The sequence below is a fragment of the Gossypium hirsutum genome, chromosome A08, assembly GCF_007990345.1.
Source record: "Gossypium hirsutum isolate 1008001.06 chromosome A08, Gossypium_hirsutum_v2.1, whole genome shotgun sequence".
Lineage (NCBI taxonomy): Eukaryota > Viridiplantae > Streptophyta > Magnoliopsida > Malvales > Malvaceae > Gossypium > Gossypium hirsutum.
In genome coordinates, this window is record NC_053431.1 from 124,060,859 (window position 1) to 124,081,436 (window position 20,578).

The following is a 20,578-nucleotide window of genomic DNA, read 5'->3' on the forward strand; positions in this document are numbered from 1 at the left end:
AACAAAATGCATCTGATTACTTAGAATATCCGTGGGACAAGAAAATCGGTGAAGAGAAGACTTCAGACGGAGATGGTCTAGAAAGCTAGGTTTGGTATGATCATAATTCAAGAATTGAAATTTGAAGAGCTTCCAAGTAATTAGGTTTAGAAGGTATGGATGGCCAAATGACTTTTTTTGACTTTATTTTTTCTCTTTTTTTAGTATTTCAGGAGAGATAATTGTTATCCTGTATAAATATTTAATCTCATACTCTTTAGAATTAATCGGGATAAATGATTGTTCGGATACAAATTAATTTGAATATTGTCCAAATTAATTCTAAATATGTATTTTATTATTTATAATTATAATTTTTATTGATTGCAATAAAATAGAAAGAACATGCATGATAAAATAATACCTTTTTTCTTTCGACCTAAGCTAAACTATAAATTATAAAATTTGCTAGGGTTGAATAAGAGAGCTTCCACTATTAAAGAGTTTATGGGCTAAAATCTGGTTTGCCGCCTCTGTAGGATGAAAGCTATCCCAGAAAACATATTGAGATGCATTGGAGCATGTTCCAATGGAGTGTTGATTGCATAGTATTGACGTTTCAAGCAATCCAGTCCCACAACAAGCTTTATTTTTTCAGTACATATCTGCAGTTAAAACTAATCTCATAAACTCTCATCTTTATTTTTTTTTCTGTACATAACTTTAATTAAAGCAAAATAATATGAAATTTTCAATTTAAAGCAAAAAGTCATAAATCAATTTTATTAACATAAAACTATTAAGTTTTTTTATTCGATATACATAACTATTGAATTAACATCTAAGATAAATTTTATTGAAGAATGTACCCTAATTAAAAAACTAAAAATAACATATAAATAGTAAAATCTAATCTAATTTGATGGTGTTGCCGCTAATTCTTTAGAACAATATTCCTTGATTTTGGAACTCACATCACGCCAGCCAACAAATATTACTTCTTTAAAGCAATAATCTGGCATTGCCATAATTCCAGGACAACATTCTGCTGGAATTAAAACCTTGTGAAAATAAAAAGATTTTAACATATCATCAAAGCATTTGCTGTGAACATTTTCTACCAACAATTGATTACACTTATCTTCTCTTGGATCCCCCATTGGTGATTCTTCTGCCAGCGGCTCTGAATCATCTGGTGGTGGTGAGCTAAAAAATGGTGGAAAATTTAACAATGGTTGCAAAATTTGGTCTATTATCCATAGACAAGGGAACCGTGGTGAAAAATTATTAGGTTGTTCAGTTGAATGATAATCATTAATAGAAAATCCTTGATTGAACAATGTGGCTGAGAAAGATAAAACAAATAACGAAGTTAACAAGACACAATTCATATCTACGAAACTTTGAAAAGATTAATGAAATTGAAAGAAAGAAAATAGAATATAATTTTGTAATGCATATAACTAATAGAATAAGCATATATTTATGGCAAGAAAGTTTAATCTTATTTTTAAAATAATTATACCCCATATGAGATTTATAACAACCTTATCAAGTAAATAAAACCTAATTTTTGAAATGAAATAATTTAATGGAAATCATAACATCAACAAAAATTTCAAAAATTATATTTATAAATTAAATAAGTTTTTTTACTAATTGAATAAAATTTATTGTCATCAGATGTGTGAATATAAAAGAAGAATTTGTTTACCATTGTTTATTCTAGTTGGCTAGTTGCAACATTTTCTTATCATTTACTTATAATATCAGTCCATCTAATTTTTTTTTCCTTTGTGATTGTTCTATTTTAAAAATTTTCCTTTTTTTAAAACAAATAAAATTTTCAAAAAATCAAAAAAATCATTAAAAGAGGAAAAGTAAATCAAATAAGTAGATAGATAAAATGATATAATCATGGTAATGACAATTTTTTAATTTAATTCAATTCACGAATTCAAAATTAAATTTTTTTTTCTAATTTCAAGTTTATTAAATTTTGATGACAACCATTATCAATTATTCATTATTACTCAATAATAATAATAAAAGAAAAAAAATATTTTGATTAAAAGTAATTTTCTATCTTTACTTAAAAAAAAACTTAATTTGTTCATAATTGGTGAGGATATTTAGTCAAATAATAATATTTTAAAGAGTTCTAGCATGATTTACTTAACTTGTTTAAAGAGATATTGCAATCAAAGTAGTTAAAGGGAGAATTATATCTTTTATTTTGCACTATAACAAAGGTTTAATTGGAGCAAAATTCAAGTGATTTACAATCTTTTCAGTGTGCAAATTAGAGAGTTCAATTTAGTTCATTGAAGGGAACATTCATGAGTATTTTTATGTGGTAAACAATCATTGTGAAAAGATTTAGTGAAAAAATTGAATTTAGATAATTGTATAAAAAGTGGGGAAAATGGATATCCGAGCTCTTATGTTGATTATTGACAAATATGACTTTAGAAAATATAAAACATATACACAAACACAATACGGATGATCTTGATTCTCTTTCTTTATTGCTTCATATAAAAAAAAATAAATCATTAAATTAAAAAAAGCACAATACTCTTAATAACTTCTTAAATTCCAATTAGCACCCCCTAAACCCACCCAATCTAGTGTGTTTTCGGTTCATTTTTCTCTTCTTTTAGGTATTATAATGTTCTATAAATGATGCAAGAATAATTCATTTTATTGATAACTTTTAATAATATTTTATAGTTGTTGAATTTTTGTTGTGAATTTTAATAATTTTTAAAAATATTTATTTTTATACTCATCCAAAATGAATCGAGAAAAATGGTTGGTTGGATAAAAATGAATTTAAATATTGTTTAAATTCCTTCTAGATATATATTTTATTATTTATAATTATAATTTTGATTGATTGCAATAAAATATAAAGGACATACATGATAAAATATTACCTTTTTTCTTTCAACCTAAGCTAAACTACAAATTATAAAAATTGCTATGGTTGAATAAGAGAGCTTTCATGTAACGCCCCAATTTTCGGGAATCCTGTGAATGTTGGCATAGGTTTAATTATGTTAGTGGGCCTCTAGAAAGCCCAAACTTAAGATAGAACTCGACAATTTTAGTTAATTTTTGTTTCATAAGAAAAAGGTGGTGAAATTATGAAATAGAACCTATGTGAAAATGTTTGAAAATGCTATAGGCTAAATTGAAGTGGCCAAATAAATAGGAGTGCAAAATAGGAGGATTTGCATGACAAACCTCCCATTTTACATGAAGTGGCCAGCCATCATGTTGTTGTAGACAAAATGTGCACTTGATATCCATAATTTATGGTACAAATTGATACAAATTGATAATAGGTTAAGTAAATGTTCCATGATAATAGGTTAGGTAAATGTTCCATGATAATGGGTTAGGTAAATGTTTCATGATAATGGGTTAGGTAAATGTTTCATGATAAGAATTTCATGTCTTTTGTATTAAAGAATTAAATGGATGAAATATGAAGTTTTATTAAAAGAAAAAGGGGTGAAAAGAACAAAGTTTTGTCCATCTTTGTTCATCATAGCTGAAAGTTAGATAAGAGAAAGGAGAGGAGAAAGCTCTTGAGTATTCGGTCATTAGGAGGAGGAAAATTGAAGGTAAGTTCTTGGTACCTTGCTTCTATTTTGAGGTTCATGAGTTCTTCTTGATTCTACCTTAACTCTTGAAGTATATTTTGATTTTTAGTTGTGTTGTGAGCATTTAGTCATGAATTAAAATGAAGGAAATGGTTGTTGTTTCATGTTCTTTTGATGAAAAATGGAAGATAGGTGAAGTTGAGCCAAACAAATGAGCATTCATGTGCCTTAGATGCTAAGGGGAAAAATCGGCTAACATGTTGTGCTTTAAAATGATGAAATGGAGATTATACTTAAGTAAAATCATAGATATGTGATGATTGATTGGTGATATACATGTTTAAATAACAAGCATGCAAGTTAGGTGTGAAAGAGTGATTTGGTAATAAATCTGCTTGGGACAGCAGCAGTAACGTGACTTTGGAAAATCACCATAAATTGTGGGAGATGAGTTAGAAGCTGAATAAATTATGTAATTAAATCTTAATGAGTCTAGTTTCAAATGGAATAAACGAGAACATATTTTGAATTCTGTACAATGAGAAATTTGATTTGTAATGAAGAGTGGTCAGATTAGTCAAACAGTGAAACATGGGAAATTTTAAGAAAAATCTGGTATTGATTGGCTAAACCAAAAATTCTAAAAATTTTATGGATAGAAGATATATGAGTCTATTTTCATGTAAAATTAACGGCACTTGATTTGGAGTTTCTTAGCTCCAGTTATAAATGATTTAGTGACTGTTGCTCAGGAAGACAGCTTGCAGTGAAATTATGATTATGTGGTAAACATTGACAAAAATTTGTTAATGAGTTGCTTATTGATTTCTTATAAGCTTACTATGATCTCTAGGTGTGGTTGGCCGAATATGGTATGGGGTTAATATGTAGTTCCTGTTTGAATAGTTAGATTAACGTGTTAGTAATCCAATTGTAGGCGGTTCGTGTGTGGATCTCGTCAGCATATCGTCGCAAACAGGTGTGTAACTAACACCCTCTTTCTTAGTCTGGATCGGCAAAAGTCGAAAAGCCGAAATGCCGAAAACTGGTATTTTGTAGATTTGCGAGTGTGCGAATGCTCGTGAGGTAAATCGATTAATGTTTTTGGTAAACTGTAAAAATTTGGACTGCAAAGTGCATGATTTCTGTGCCCTCGATATTTTTGGGCTTAATGGGCCAAAATTGGAATGATGGGCCAACGGGCCCAATTCGGTAAGAACCCTCGGTATGTGATTCAGTAGTACGTGAAAAGTAGGAATATGCATGAAAAACCCTAAAATAGATAAATTACTGAAATACCTTTAAAAGTGAAAAATTTACAGTTTTACCCCTAGAAGATAAATTACTGAAATACCCTTAGGGTTAAATTGACCTAAATGCTTGTTTGACTGTTGTTATTTACTGCATGCCATGTTGTTATTATCTGATGCATGGGATTGGGATATTGACGGAGGAAGTACTGAAAGTGGCTTGTCCACATACTCGAGGCTTTGCCTCAATTTACTATTAACTGAGCAGCAAGGCTGCAACTGTGGAGTGTTGGGCTGGGTGGGTTGAGCTATTCCCCACATGGAGTGTATGGCTGGTACGGGTGGAGTTTAGTGGTTGGTGGGTTGAGTAGTCTCCCCAAATGGGCTTGCATATGTTTATTGATGTTGCCTGTATTTTGAAATGGGCCTATGGGCCATACTGTTATCTGAATAAGGGGCTAAGGCCCGGTTTATTGTAATCTGAAAAGGGTTCTGGCCCAGTACCACTGTTACCCAAATGGGCTTGCATATGTTTACTGATGTTGCATGTATTTTGAAATGGGCCTATGGGCCATACTGTTATCTGAATAAGGGGCTAAGGCCCAGTTTATTGTAATCTGAAAAGGGCTCTGGCCCAGTACCACTGTTACCTGTATAGGCCAATTTTAGGCCACCCCAAAACCCAATAACTAAACCTACTCAAAACCTATACCCATCTCATCCTAAACTAAGCCTAAACAACTAAACCCGAAGCCCAACTACCCCAGCCCAATAACCTAAACTCAGCATTCCACTTGCCTCCCCACTTGCGCCGCAACCATGAAGCAACCCCATACCCCACTACAACAGCCCCATACCCCCACTACAACAGTCCCATACCTCCACAGTCCTCGTACGCCACGCCCACGCCCCGTACGCATGCCAACAGACTCTGTACCTGCAAGAAGGAAACAAAACAACAGCGACAACAGAGCAGTTGCCAATAGAAGAAACAATATTTTTGTACTCTTCTTTGGGACATTTGGCTATAAAGCCATGTAATAACCGTTGTAAAGTTTTTTTTTTGGGGAGAGGGGGCAATAAGAAAAAAACAGAAAAAGAAATATTGAACCTTGGATCCTACCTATATTCATATACGAGAATAGCATCATACTAAAGTGTTACATTTAGTTGTATCAGAGCATGGTTTAGTCGGTTCTCGGACTAACCTAGCGTAAGAGAGTCTAGCTATATATGCCATAGTATTACTCGTGATAGTGTGATATCTCTCGGCCCTAACAAAACTGTTGATTAAGACAGGAATGAGTTCCAACCGAGCAAATCTTGATAGAGATAAGAGTAAAGTTGAGATTATTGAATCATGCTTATGATATACTGAAAATTGGGAAAGGTATGAAAAGAAATCCATGATTTTTTTTATATGAACTAGTTTTCATTATGTGATACTCTTGAGACAAAGAATGTGAAATAGTGGAGTAAAACACAGTTAAGTTGTGAAAAAACGCTTTTATACATGTTAGTATTCATACGATGTTAAATGTCCAACTTGATTTGGCCAAGTGTTTATGAAAAGAAAGAAATTTGCTTGAAGTGACAGAATGTATGTATGAATACTTTTATTGCATGATTAGTAATCAGTATATACATGAGGTTGACATTTATGTCTAGATTAATGAAGTCAAGATGCTGAAATGTTATGCCTTATAATCTTACTTACAGAAACATAAATGTCACAATAGCATGAAAGTTGTAATGAAAGATCAAATTGGGTGGAATGCAGGGAATGAGTACGATCGTTCACTAATGAATTGACAGAAAAGACTATGGTTGGACCATGATAATACATGAGATTTGTGTGCCAGTGTAAGACCATGTATGAGACATGGCATCGGTATTGAGACGAGGGCTAGTGTAAGACATGTCTAGGACATGCATCAGCCACAGTATGAGAGCCAGTGTAAGACATGCCTTGACATGCATCGGCCTCGAGATGTTAGCCAGTGTCAGACATGTCTGGGACATGCGTCGGCTACGAGATGTGCTAGTGTAAGACATGTCCGGGACATGCGTCAGCACGGTTACATGTGTCAGTGTAAGACCTATCTGGGACACGGCATCGACACAGATGGATGAGAGCTAGTACAAGACCATAGTTGAACTATAGCATCAAGTAAGCGATGTACTCAAAACCATAAGGCGTTCTCCAATTTGATAAATATTGGAAAGTGATTAAGACTAAATATGGGAATTTGATAAAACATTAAGGGTAATTTGAGAAAAAGAAATGAAAGTTTGAGTTATGATAAATTCACTTATGTTTAGCTAATATTTGCACGAAATAAAGTTGCATGTATTACTGAGATATGTGAAAATGTGTTCATAACAAGTTTGAAAATTGAAATGTTTGAATCGATGTGTGTAATGCTATGTTGTTGTTGAATATGTATTTGCTTGAGAGTCAAAAGTTTAGAGGCTTTACAATCTTCGCCCCTTACCAGAATAGAGTTATACGATGAGATTTTCGAGAGATATGTTGCATAAGCTTGCAAAAGTGAAACTAAAGAGTACAAAAATGGAATAGTATGAGATTAGCGAAGACAGAATTAGTTAGAGGAATAATGTCGGACTTGCACAGATGTCTGAATATGACGGATTCAATTAAATAAAGTGATGGCTATCTTTCTCTTCTGAGTATTCTATGTTTTCCTCAATTCTGGGGAATACGTATGGTTATCCCTTTCGACTGAGAATTCTATCGTATGAGGATGGTAGTGACTGTGATATTAGATGAAAAGTTCTATTGGTCTAGTTAGTTATAATCTACATTTCCCCATCTCTTCAGATTTCTATTCTGATATATTGGAATGAAGTTGATAGTAAAAATCTATATGAGATTATTTTGATGTTCTATTGATTATGGTTTATATATATTGGAGAATTATATTATCTCTGTTACGAGAAATTCTAGAGCGTACAGACAGTAGTTTCCTTCTGGTTTTCTCTGAGGGATTTTTCGGATCATATTTATTATTTTCTTCTGGATTATATTCTCGGATTTCTGGTATAGTCTTTATATCTTGGAATTTCTTATATTGGCTTTTCTCTCATTCTTGTTTCGAGAATTATCAAGCTTGGCTTATCTTTACGAGTAATTTTTGACTTGCGATATTAGAATCTGTTATGATTAAGCTTCTGGCTCGACCATAGAAGTGTGGGGATTTCAGTGTCGAGATTTCTTTAAAATTCCTGGGTAAAGAATGGTTATTCTACAAAAGTAAATCTGAGTTATGTGCATTTAAGTTTATTCTCTGGTTCGAGAATACCGTTACGTGTTCCTTGGTAAGTAGTCGTACAGTCAGAAATGATGGGGTTTTATTCTTGAAAGTATGTTATGGAAACATATTAGTTGGATTTCTCTTGTTCGAGAGATGTTATAAGTATAGTTATCCTGATTAATAAAGAGACCAAATCTATGAAGTTGGAATCATTTGATTCATGTTAGTAAAGTTTCTAAACAGTTGATGATCAGAGTATAGAAATGTGGCTATAAGTGGTAAATTAAACAAATATAGCATGATTCGACTTTTAATTTGGAATTGCAGGGAGGATTTGATTTCTGGTTTCTATTACTATTAATTCAGAGTAAGATTTCAGTACTGAGAAACTCTGGGTATACAGAGAATTGAGTACAGAGTTCACAGCAGTATCTTGTCTATTCGTTCAAAGGATGTCGAATTGTCTATAGGGTAAAGCCGAATATCAAATGTATTCAAGATTATTATTGTCAGTGATGACAGTGGGAAGAAAATGAGAAAGGACTGTTATGAATTTCGTATCGGGATGTCTCTCATTTCCAGGAAAAAGGAGAGATGCAAGTTGAATTGTGAAAGATTGATGATGGAAGTCTGCATGATTATTTTAGTATGTACAGATATATTATTCAACAGATGTGACTGAGTTGTACGTTTCTGAGTTTATAGTTCCAAGAATGTCAGTCTCCAGTGTTTCAAATTGAGCTCCGAGGTTTATACCTCAACTATTGAAAAGCTATAGGAAATCTTGAGTATGAGCTTGTGCGGAGTTGTTTTGTAAGTTGTGAGAAAAAGATATAAGTGACTCGGGAAAGTAGAGAACAACTTTTTCTGGTAAGATTTTCGGGGACGAAAATCCCTAAAGGGGGAAGAAATGTAACAGCCCGATTTTGGGCCTAGTCGAAACAGTGGTTTCGGGACCACTATTCCAAGGCCAGAGAAAATTATTTTAGTATTATTTTATGTGTTATAATATGATTTTATAAGTGCATGTTAATTTTGGTATATTAATTTTAGCGATTTCTAGTCCAATTTCGAAAAAGGACTAAATCGCGTAAAAAGTAAAAGTTGTGTTTTAATACCTAAAGGTGTTAAATTGCCTTGTATCTTAAATTGGGGGTCTTTAAAGTGAAATTAGGCCATTGAAAGTGTGATGGCCGGCCATGGGAGACAAAATAGTTGAAAAGTCAAAATTAGACAAAATAGTTTTATTATTAACAAATAAAAAAAAAGAAAAAGCTATCATTTTTCTCTTCCCCTTCACCGAAATATGCAACAAAGAAAGGGTTTTGAAGCTGGAAAATTTTAGCAACATATTTCCCTTGCTTGTAAGTGATTTTAATGTCTTTGCTTGATGATTTTTGTATTTTTGGAACCCCTAAAGCATAAGCTTTTATAAGAGGGGATTATTTTGCAAAATGATGAAGAGTCTAGGGTTTTACCATGAGAGCAAATGTGTTGTTTGCTGTGTTTTTATGGAAGATTATGAGTCCTGGTTGTCTAATAAACAACTTTTGTGAAAGAAATTGCATGAAAATACCCTAAAAAGGGCTAAATTGCTAAGTTGTAAAATGAGTTGTAAATGTGTAAAATAGTTGAAATTATGAGTTGCTATAGTTATGAAAATGGTTCATCTAGACTCAAGGAGTAAAGAAATGTGATAAAAATTAATTTACGAGCATTGAGGAAAAAGTGCAAATATGCAAAAGTTTAGGGGTCAAAATGAAAATTTGTAAAAATATGATTTTTAGACCTATATGAATATTGTGACTGATTGGTAGGCTAAATGTGATGTTATAGATGATGAAAATAGAGACTTGGACCTAGAACGGAAAGAAATCGATTTATGGACGAGTATGTCCTTTTCACCTTTGTGGTATCGAGGTAAGTTCATGTGTAAATAATGTAGCATAATTGTTATTTTTAAGTTATTGATGTTAAATATATGATATGCTGATTTTTTATCACGAAATATATGCTTTGTGGCTATTTTCGAATAAAATGCAAGTTATGTGTATTGTCTGTTAAAATATAAAGTGCTACCGAGTATTGGTTTCGGTATTTTACGGAAGATGGCAAGGATATGTGTTCGAGGAAAATCCCGTTTGAACCTTAGGAATAGATTAACATACAAGTGACATGTCACTAGGATGGTTGAGCATCCGAACTCGTTGAGTTGAGTCCGAGTTCACTTATGGATGCGAACGCCCGAGCTGGTTGAGTTGAGTCCGAGTTCACTTATGGGCAGGTTACATGGTAGCTTGGCTACATATGTGGAACTTATGTGCAAACTTTCCATGTATCCGAATTATATTCCGATGTGTTCAACGGGTAAAATTCTACTCAAATGGAGGAATACTCGAGATGAAAGGGACGTATTGGTAAATGTTGTGAAATGGATACTTTGAACAAGTATGTACTTAACCCTCGGGTTGAAAACTCGACATAACAACAATATGGTAAGATAGTAAATGAAAATGTGATATGAATGTCTCGGTGATGATTATACAAACGATGTTGTATTAATTTTGTGAACAATGATCATGAATGAGTAATTTAGCCTTGACAGATTTGAGTTACTGCAGTAGTGTAACTTTGAAAATACAATAAAAATAGTGGAAAATGAGTTAGAGGTAGAATAAAATATGGGATTAAAGCTTAATGAGTCTATTTTCACATGAAAGAAACAGGGGAAGAAAAAGAATTCATATTGTGTGATATTTGAATTCTTGTGAAACAGGGTCTGAATGAATTCGAGATCCCCTGTTCTGACTTTAGAAATTCACCAAAAATTTTAAAAAAATTATTAAGAGTCATAGCTTACATGCATGGATTCCTTATTGAGTCTATTTTTAGGGGAAATAAACGGCATGGTCGTTGGTATTTTTTTTACAGGGAGAAATTCAGTTTGTAGTGCACAGGGGTCAAAGTGGTCATACCCTGAAACAGGGGAGACTTTAACTAATAAACTGTACTAATTGGCCCAACCAAAAATTCTAGAAAAAAAATATTAAGTATACATATGAGTCTAGTTTCAAGAGAAATAGACGAGAACATTATTCGATTCTTGTACTATGAGATAATCGAACTTTAGTACAGAAGGGTCGGAACTGTCAGACAGTGAATCAGGGGTAACTTTGAGGAATAAACTGTACTATTTCGCTTAACCAAAAATTCTGGAAATTTTATGAAAGAAAGATAAATGAGTCTAGTTTCAGGTAAAATTAACGGAACTTAATTTGGAGTTTCGTAACTCTAGATATAAATAATTTAGTGACTATTGCTCAGGAAGATAGCTTGTAGTTAACTTGAGAATATGTTGTAAACATTGATAAAACAAGTTAATGAGTTGCTTATTGTTTTCATATGAACTTACTAAGCGAAAGCTTACCCCCATTCTTTCCCATGTTTTCTAGAGTTTCCAGGTTAGCTCGGGTTGGAGGCCGTCAGAGATATTATCACCCTATCGAGTTAACTTTATCGGAGTAAGTAAACTCAAGTGATTCGGGTCTATGGCATGTATAGGGTTTTAATGTGAGTATGTAATATTATGATTTAGCCAAAGGCATTGGCTTGTTATTAAGGTAGTATTAGTCATGTAAATTGGCCTATGTCGGCTAATGACGTTATAGGCCCATATGATTATTCTTATGCATGTATGTTATTATCTCTTGTGATGTGGCTTACAACATGTATACCTAGATATTGAATTGAGATTCATTGATGAGCTAGTAACTAATGCAGGATTAAGTGATTGGTAAATAGTTAATAATGCTTCATGAATGGTTTGTGATGTAATGATAGTTATGTCTAGTATGTGGTAATGATATGGGCAAATTCTATAATATTTATTGCATAAGAAAATAACTTGAGCATAACATGTTTGTAGATGTTTAAGAGCTCATTTATGCCACGTTGTATGTTATTGGATAAGTATGTATCTATGCATGTGGTGTGAGAGTGACAAAAGGCTTGATAATTAGCCTACTTCTGGCCACACGGCCTGAGCACATGGGCGTGTGAAGCCTTAACGCAAGAGATTTTTCTAAGTTTTTCATGAGTTCTCGATTGGGTTCCAAACCGCCCCGAATGCATGTATTGGGCCTCGTAAGCTCGCATAAGGGACAGATTGCATGTGAAAAGAAAAGTTTTTAATTATTTGAGATTTCATGGCCCTGTTTAGTATGAAAGTGTTAGAAAAAGTCAGGTAGCACCTCGAACCCCGTCCCGGCGTTGGATGCGGGCGAGGGGTGTTACAGCGCCGGCGACGGTCCGACGACCGGACGGTGACCGGCCCTGTGGCCGAAAATCGCCTCCCCCAACTCCCTCTCTCTCTTTTTTTTCTCTCTTCGCTACTGCAAATGAAATTTTTTAAAAAAATTTGGCCTTTTATAGCCTCCCAAAACGACGTCGTTTTAGAGGCTGCCCTTTAACCCCAAAACGGCATTGTTTAATGCCCATCCAACCCGATCCAACCTGACCCGCTAGAGGATCCGCGTGTTTTTGTTTAAGGGGTTATTTATGCACGCGGTCCTTCCGCTTTTTATTACTTTGCAATTAAGTTTCAATTTATTTTCAATTTGGCCCATAATTTTTCGCGCTTTTTCAATTTAGTCCCCGCTGATACGCTGCGTTTTGATGGAAGGAATAATTTCTGTTTTGGTCCTTCCAGGTTACGCTTGTATTGTATTTTGGTCCTTTTCCCTTTATTTCTTTTAAAATTGGCCCCAAAACTTCATTTTTGTTTCGAATTTAATCCATTTTCCAGATTTAATTTAGTTTTTATATTACTTTTACCATTTTTTTATTGTTTTTAACATTATTTATTATTATATTTACCATTATCGTTATTATTATTATTAATATATTTTTACTATTATTAGAATTATTTTTTTTAGTTTCAATTAATACTTATATATATATTATGTATATATTATATATTTATAGTTGTTTTTCAATATTAATATTATTCCTAATAAATATATGTATACATATTTAAATACTATATTATACACATATTTTTAATACCATGTTATATACATATTATTATTATATCTATTTTTTTACCCTTATTATATTTGTTATTAATATTAGTATGTGTTTTATTATATGTATATATCTTTAATGTATATATATATTTTTATGTAATATTATTAATAGTTTTTTTTAACATTATTATTATTTCTAATATGTATATACTATGAAATATTTTAATATTATATTATGTATACATTTTTTATATATTACGTATATATATCTTTTAATATTGTATTTTTTATATGTTATGTATATATCTTTAATACTATATTATTTATATATTTTTTTTATTTTTCATATTATCTTACGTATATATTTTTAATAACTATATTATGTATATACTATTACTATATATCTATTTATGTAGCACTATTAATGGTTGTTTTTACTATTATTATTATTCCTAGTATATATACTATGTATACATTTTTTAAATACTATTTTATATATATATTTTTTAATACCGTATTATGTACATGTTATTATTATATCTATTTTACCCCTATTATATTTATTATTAATATTAGTATATATTTTATTATATGTGTATATATATATACTTTTTATATATAGTATTATTTTTATATATCATTATATTTATTAATATACTTATTATTTTCACTATTTTTGCTTATTATTTTATTTAATACTATTATGTATTATTTGGTATACATATATCTTTTTGTACATATTGTTATTTTTTATTATACGTATATTATTTTATTATGGTATTAATACATTTTTATTTTTTTTATTGTAAGTATTATTTATTATTACTCTAATATCCTAATATTATATTATAATACTTTTTATTAATCATCTCATTATTTTGCATCGTTTATTTACTTATGAATTTTAGTTACAATAACATCGTCAATTTTTTTATCATTGTTTTAGAAACATTTTATTTTAATAAATAAGGCAATGTACAGATTTTAACACTAAGTCTGTGATTTCATCGCTATGTTGGGTGAATCACATTGGCTGGTGTTAAAAACAGGACATCCTTCAAAAAACCAAAAACTTGAAATTTCTCGTGTTTTAGTCAGATCATGATTAAATGTTATATTGAACTCGCAATTTTGAAATTCAAGACAACGCATGTTTAATGAGATACCAATTATGGGAGTCGCGGGGGTGCTAATACCTTCCCCGTGCATAACCGGCTCTCGAACCCTATTTTTTCTCTGGCTTTTGACGTAGACCTAAGCTCGGTCTTCTTTTTATTTAAAAAATAAATTTTCTTTTAAAAAAGGAGGATTTATTAGGTGTCCGATCACACCTAGGAAAAAGGATCGGTGGCGACCCCCTTTTTAATAAAATCGAAAGTTGGTTTTCAAATTTTCAATAAATCGCCTCAATTAGTGACCGAAAGCAGAAATTTTTACGTCGCTACAATGAATACACGTGACAAGGCTGGTACTATCATTTTTAGGCTTGGTGGACTCGTAAGCACATAAGTGTACCAAAGTTTGGAGCTGCTTTGGGCCTTTACACGGATGAGTTCATGGCTTCCGAGAATTTTTTAGAACTTCACCGTCACATACACTACTCGCCCTATTGCTGTTGGACCAACCTTACGGCGAGTACTGTTCCCTATGACGTAAGTCACTCAAAGGTAACTTCTCTTCCTCCAACACTACACTACATTCATGCTATCTTGGCTCATACCTTGACTGGGAGGAGAGAGAACACAGGAGTAGTTAGCACCACCGACGCATACTATCTTTGGAGCATGGCCACTGGTCATGTCTTTGATCTGGCATATTTCGTAGCGCTTGCTTTTCACCATCAGACGGACCGCCACAAGAGGGGCCCCATCTGCCTTGGCCCTTACGTGACTCGCCTCGCTCGTCACTTCGGCCTCTTCGACACTTTAGAGATGTCATCGACACTCACACTAGTAGGCCAGATGTCTCATCAAGGAATATCTAGCATGATCCACATGAGGATGATAGAGCGACGCCGTGGATTCGACCCCCCTCAGTACAGACTCGTTCAGTCTGATGATCAGGATGAGCCAGAGGACATTACTCATGATGTCCCTCCCCTTCACGAGGACCCACCCCCACCACCACCGCCGAGTCACTGACCTCCAGCTACCACTTAGACAGATTTATCCGAGCGATTCACTCGCTTTGAGCAGCAGTACTTTGAGCAGTTCGACAGCATCGATGCCACTCTTCGACAGATTTGCCACCTCCACATCTCTCCTTCAGCACCATCGACCCACGAGGCATCTGATGATAAAGACCTTTGAAACCTTTATTTTACTATTATTTTTATTTTTATTTTATTTCAATTTTATTTTGTTTTTTATTTCTTTTTGAAGACTTATGTTTTATATTTTGACCGATGTTTTTCTTTATGATTATTATCGAGTGACGCCTTAATTCTCTTCCACAGTTGTGTTTATTTTCTTATTAGTAACTTAGAATCATGCCTTTTATTCGACTTTCTCTACAACTCTTTCTTGCGCTCTTCCAAGGATTTCATTCAAAATTTTAGGGTAGCTTTGCCTCTCTCCCTCTCTTCTGATATTATGCTTATATTGTTATTAACTATCTTTGTACATTGAGGACAATGTACATCTTAAGTGTGGGGAGGTTATTTATGTGATTATCAGAAAAATCCCTGAATTTTTATCTTGTTCTCAAATAATTTCCTCATATTACTATTAGAATGAATCTTGAATGACTTATGATTTTTATTGATATGTTTTGAATTAAATCATAGGCAATTGTGCATTGATTTTTTAAACTTTAAGATATTAGATAATCAAAAATGATAAGTTGACTTTTGAGAAGTAAAGTTGCTAGGTTGTTTCCCTGAATTGAGGTATTATCTTGAAATTTTAAATTTACAGGATTGACATCAAATACTCATAATTTTCATGAGATCTTGAGCCTTTTAAAGCATATATCTTTCTTGCTCACTAATTCTATTGGTTATGAGTGTGTCAACATTGATTTGTTATTCTAGAACTTGCATCGATTATACATGTCGAGACCACACCTTTGATTTGTTATACTAAAATGATAAAGGCACTTAGGTTTAACCCATTTACCCCATAAAAAGCCTACCCATATAATTGACACCTAGTGAACCCCTTTGGGCCTTAACTATTATTTCTTGATTTTTCCCTTAATATTAAACCACAACTTAACCCTTTTTGATTCATTTAGAATTTCTCCCTTTTTATTAACTCCCTTTTTATCAAGATTTAATTTGATTAGTTACTTAATTATGTTCATTCATTCCAGTTGCTGAATTATTTCTTATTATGTATTTTCTATTATTGTACTTGTTCTTGTTCTTACAAAAAAAAAGAGAAAGAGAAACTTATATTGATATTCATTCAAATTATATATTGTTCTAAAGAGCTTGGGTAAGTTAAAGTCATTATATTGAGAGAAAGGCTCAATTCATTAGTTTGGGTTAGTGTTAATTCTGGCACTTATTTGTAATTCAGTGATTAGCTTTTTTTTTCTAAGTATGGTAAGCTATTAAATTAATCTCGATTCTAATCCTCTTTTGCAGCCTTTATCCACACCTTTAACCCAAGCCCCATTGCAACCCTGTTAAAGACCTTTTGATTTGTGTATCATTTCATTATAATGGTGGAGATTTGATTTTCATTTAAGCCTATGGTAATAACTTTTCATGTTTGACTATTGAGTGCTTAATTATTGAACCTTAAACACTTTGAGTGATTTGAGTGAACCATTAGTGAGGATGTCAACCTTGTCAATTTGGAATTAAATGTGATTACTTAGACAAAGGGGGATACCTATGATTTTATGATTGAAATGCTCAATTTGAATTGTTTGAAACTTTAATGTTCTTATAGTTAAGCTCTTAACGTATGATTACTTGTGGATTATTTCATACATTATTAATGAGAATTATAAGTTGAGAAGGATTTATTTTATTCGTGAATTGAGGATTTTGCTTGAGGACAAGCAAATGCTTAAGTGTGGGGATCTTTGATAAACCATAATATATACATATTTTTACCCCATGCTTGGCATATTTATGGATGATTTTTCCTTGGTTTCATTGAATTTGATGCTCCTAATCCTTTAATTTCATGTTTTATACTCAGAAAAACTTAGGATAGCAAAAAGAGTGAGAAACTGGCCAAAAACGGACAAATTGGGCCTAAATCAGTGTTTCACACAGTCTAGGCACTTTCACACGGGTGATCCACATGCCCGTGTGTCATGGCCGTTTCGACATTAATCCAAGTCAGAATTGCACACGGCTTGAGCACCTTCACACGGTCGTGTGCTACGACCGTGTCCCTGTCGAGCCCAAGTCTAGTTCTACTCAAAAAAGGCTAATTTTGGGCTATTTTGGGCATTCGAAAGTCTATATAAACACCCTAAAAAAAATTTAGGGAGATGCAGAGTTGAAGGCAAAAAATACTCAATGACAGCCATCAGAATCACCTCAGAGGCAGGATCTACATCAAGACTGAAGATTTCCATCTAATTTCCTAGAAGTTCTTGGGGTTTCTTTATGTTTTGTTGTTTTCTAAACTTTGACATATTTTCCATTATTATTATGAACTAAACTCCCTAAATACCTAAGGAAGATAAAACTTAAGACGGATCTCATTATTATTTGAGTTATATGATAAATACTTGTTCTTATTCTTAATTGTGAATTTAACCCTTACTTTAATATTCCAGGATATTAATTCAGGTTTTTGATGTGCTTATTCAGTGGAGCAAAAGTTCTTGTTTAAGATTAGATCATTCATAATTAAGCAGAGTTGCATACAATCCTAGAGATAGGACAACATAAATCTGTCGGATTAGAGTCAAATCTAATAAGGGAATCCATAGATTGAGTTAATGCGGCAATAGGGTTTTAATAAGAGATTTCGATTAATCAACCTAGAGTAAGTTGTTTTTAGTCTCGAAAGGGATATTAACATAAATCAGAGATTTCTACGGGTTAAGTCAAGTGAATAAATCGTCTAATTCAAAGGTAATAAGTGAAGTCTAGGTGGATTCTTCCTTGGGTATTGTCTTCTCCATCGGTTTTCCAAAAAGTATTTTTCCACTTTAATCTCTGTCGCAATCTCAGTTAATTAGATAATTAGTTTTAGATAAAACATTCTCTTAAATTTTAGGCTAGATAATAAGAAGATAGTAATTACTAGTACTTTTAATCCTCGTGGATACGATATTTCCAGTCTCACCATAACTATACTATTGTTCGATAGGTGCGCTTACCTTAAGTCAAATTTTTAGTTAGTTTAGCGACCATCAGATCATAAAACGGAGATTTAATGGAATCACGGTGGATTAGTTCAGCACTGAAACCACCCTTTTGAGCTTCAATAAGGCAAAGGCAAGAGAGACCAAGGATAAAAAAACATTGGCTGCCATTGTTGTACGATGATTGAGATTAAGAAAATTTCTGGTTTGAATTACTTATTTGATAGGATTGAAAGGGTAGTTGAATCAGCACAAAACAAATCAAATTCCAATATTTAAAAAGTAATTAATGGTGAAATAACGACCAAAAAATACAGTGAATTTCTATTTTTTTAATTGAATCTTTTGAGATTCTTTGAACCATATGGCCTCCTTAAATTCCAATTATAGTGAGCATGGAAAAGTATTGTAGCAACGTAAAAATTTTGCTTTGGTCACTAATTGAGGTGACTTATTGGAATTTTGAAAAACTGACTTTCGGTTTTATTAAAAAAAAGGAGTCACCACCGATCTTTTTTCTAGGTGTGATCGGACACCTAATAAATCATCTTTTTTGAAAAGAAAATTTATTCTTGAACAAAAATGAAGGCCAAATTTGGGTCTACGCGAAAATCCAGAAAAAAATAGGGTTCGGGAGTCGGTTACGTGCGAGGAAGGTATTAGCACCCTCGTGACGCCCAAAATTGGTATCTTTATTAAACAAGTGTTGTCTTGATTTTCAAAAATACGAATTCAATTTGGCATCTAATCGTGATTCGATCAAAAAATGAGAATTTCTAGTTTTCGGTTTAGAAGGGTGTTCCGTTTTTAACACGAGCCGACGAATTTCACCTAACATAGCGATGAAATCGATGACTTAATGTTAAATCGGTTCAATGCTTTATTTATTGAAATTAATAAAAAATGAATAAAAATCTTTAAAGTACTGAACAGCAAAATGATATAAATGGGCGGGAAACAAAAAATCAAAGGGTTAGAAATACATCGAAACAAAATAAATATGATAATAATTTTAAAGACAATAACAATGTATGCGATATTAAATATGATAACAATAGCGTTAAACGCGAAATAGAGACGAACGTATATACAAACACATAACAACAAGTGCAGTGACGTAAACGTAATATTAAAAATACTAATAATGTTACCTACATACCTACGTATATATATTTAAAATATGAACATAATAATAGTATTACAAAGTATATACATAGTATGAAAACATATTCATAGTATAATGTTAAAAATACATACATAATATATAGTTATAAAAAAATATAATATGTAAGAAAAAAATGATATAGTATTCGAAATATATACATGATATATAAAAATACAATATTAAAAAGGTATATATATACGTAATATATAAAAACGTATATCTAATTTAATGTTAGAATATTTACATAATACATACATACATAATAATAACGTTGAAAACACATACTAATATTAATTACAATACTAATATTACATAAAGATATACCTATATATATATATTAAAGATATACACCTATATAATAAAGTATATAAATAATATGATATTTAAAAATATATATACGTAATATATAAAAATATAATATTAAAAAAATAATATACATAATATAAGAGTATTAAAATAATAAATAATAAATAATAAAGAAATAAGTAAAAATAATATACATAATAATATAGTAAGAAAATAATATATTTATAATAAGTACTTAAAAACATCTATATGTATATACGTATAATAATGATAAAAAAAATAATAGTGAAAATAATAAATATAATAATAGAAACGATAATACTATATAAAAATTATATATAAATATATAATAAAATATATATACTAATATTAATAATAAATATAATATTATAATACTAATAATAATAATATGAAATTAAAGTAACTAAAAATAATACTGTATGCATATATAATGAAAATATACATTAATATATAAAAATAATAATATTGATAATATTAATAATATTAGAAATAATAATAATATTTAATAAAGAAACAAAAATAAATAAGAAAGGATTAAAATTGAACTAATAACAAAGTTTTGAGGCAAATTTAAAAGGAAATAAAGGGGAAAGGACTACATTGCACGCGCAAACAAACAAGAGGGACTAGATCGGGCAATAAACCATTCAGCCTCAAACACACAGCAGCA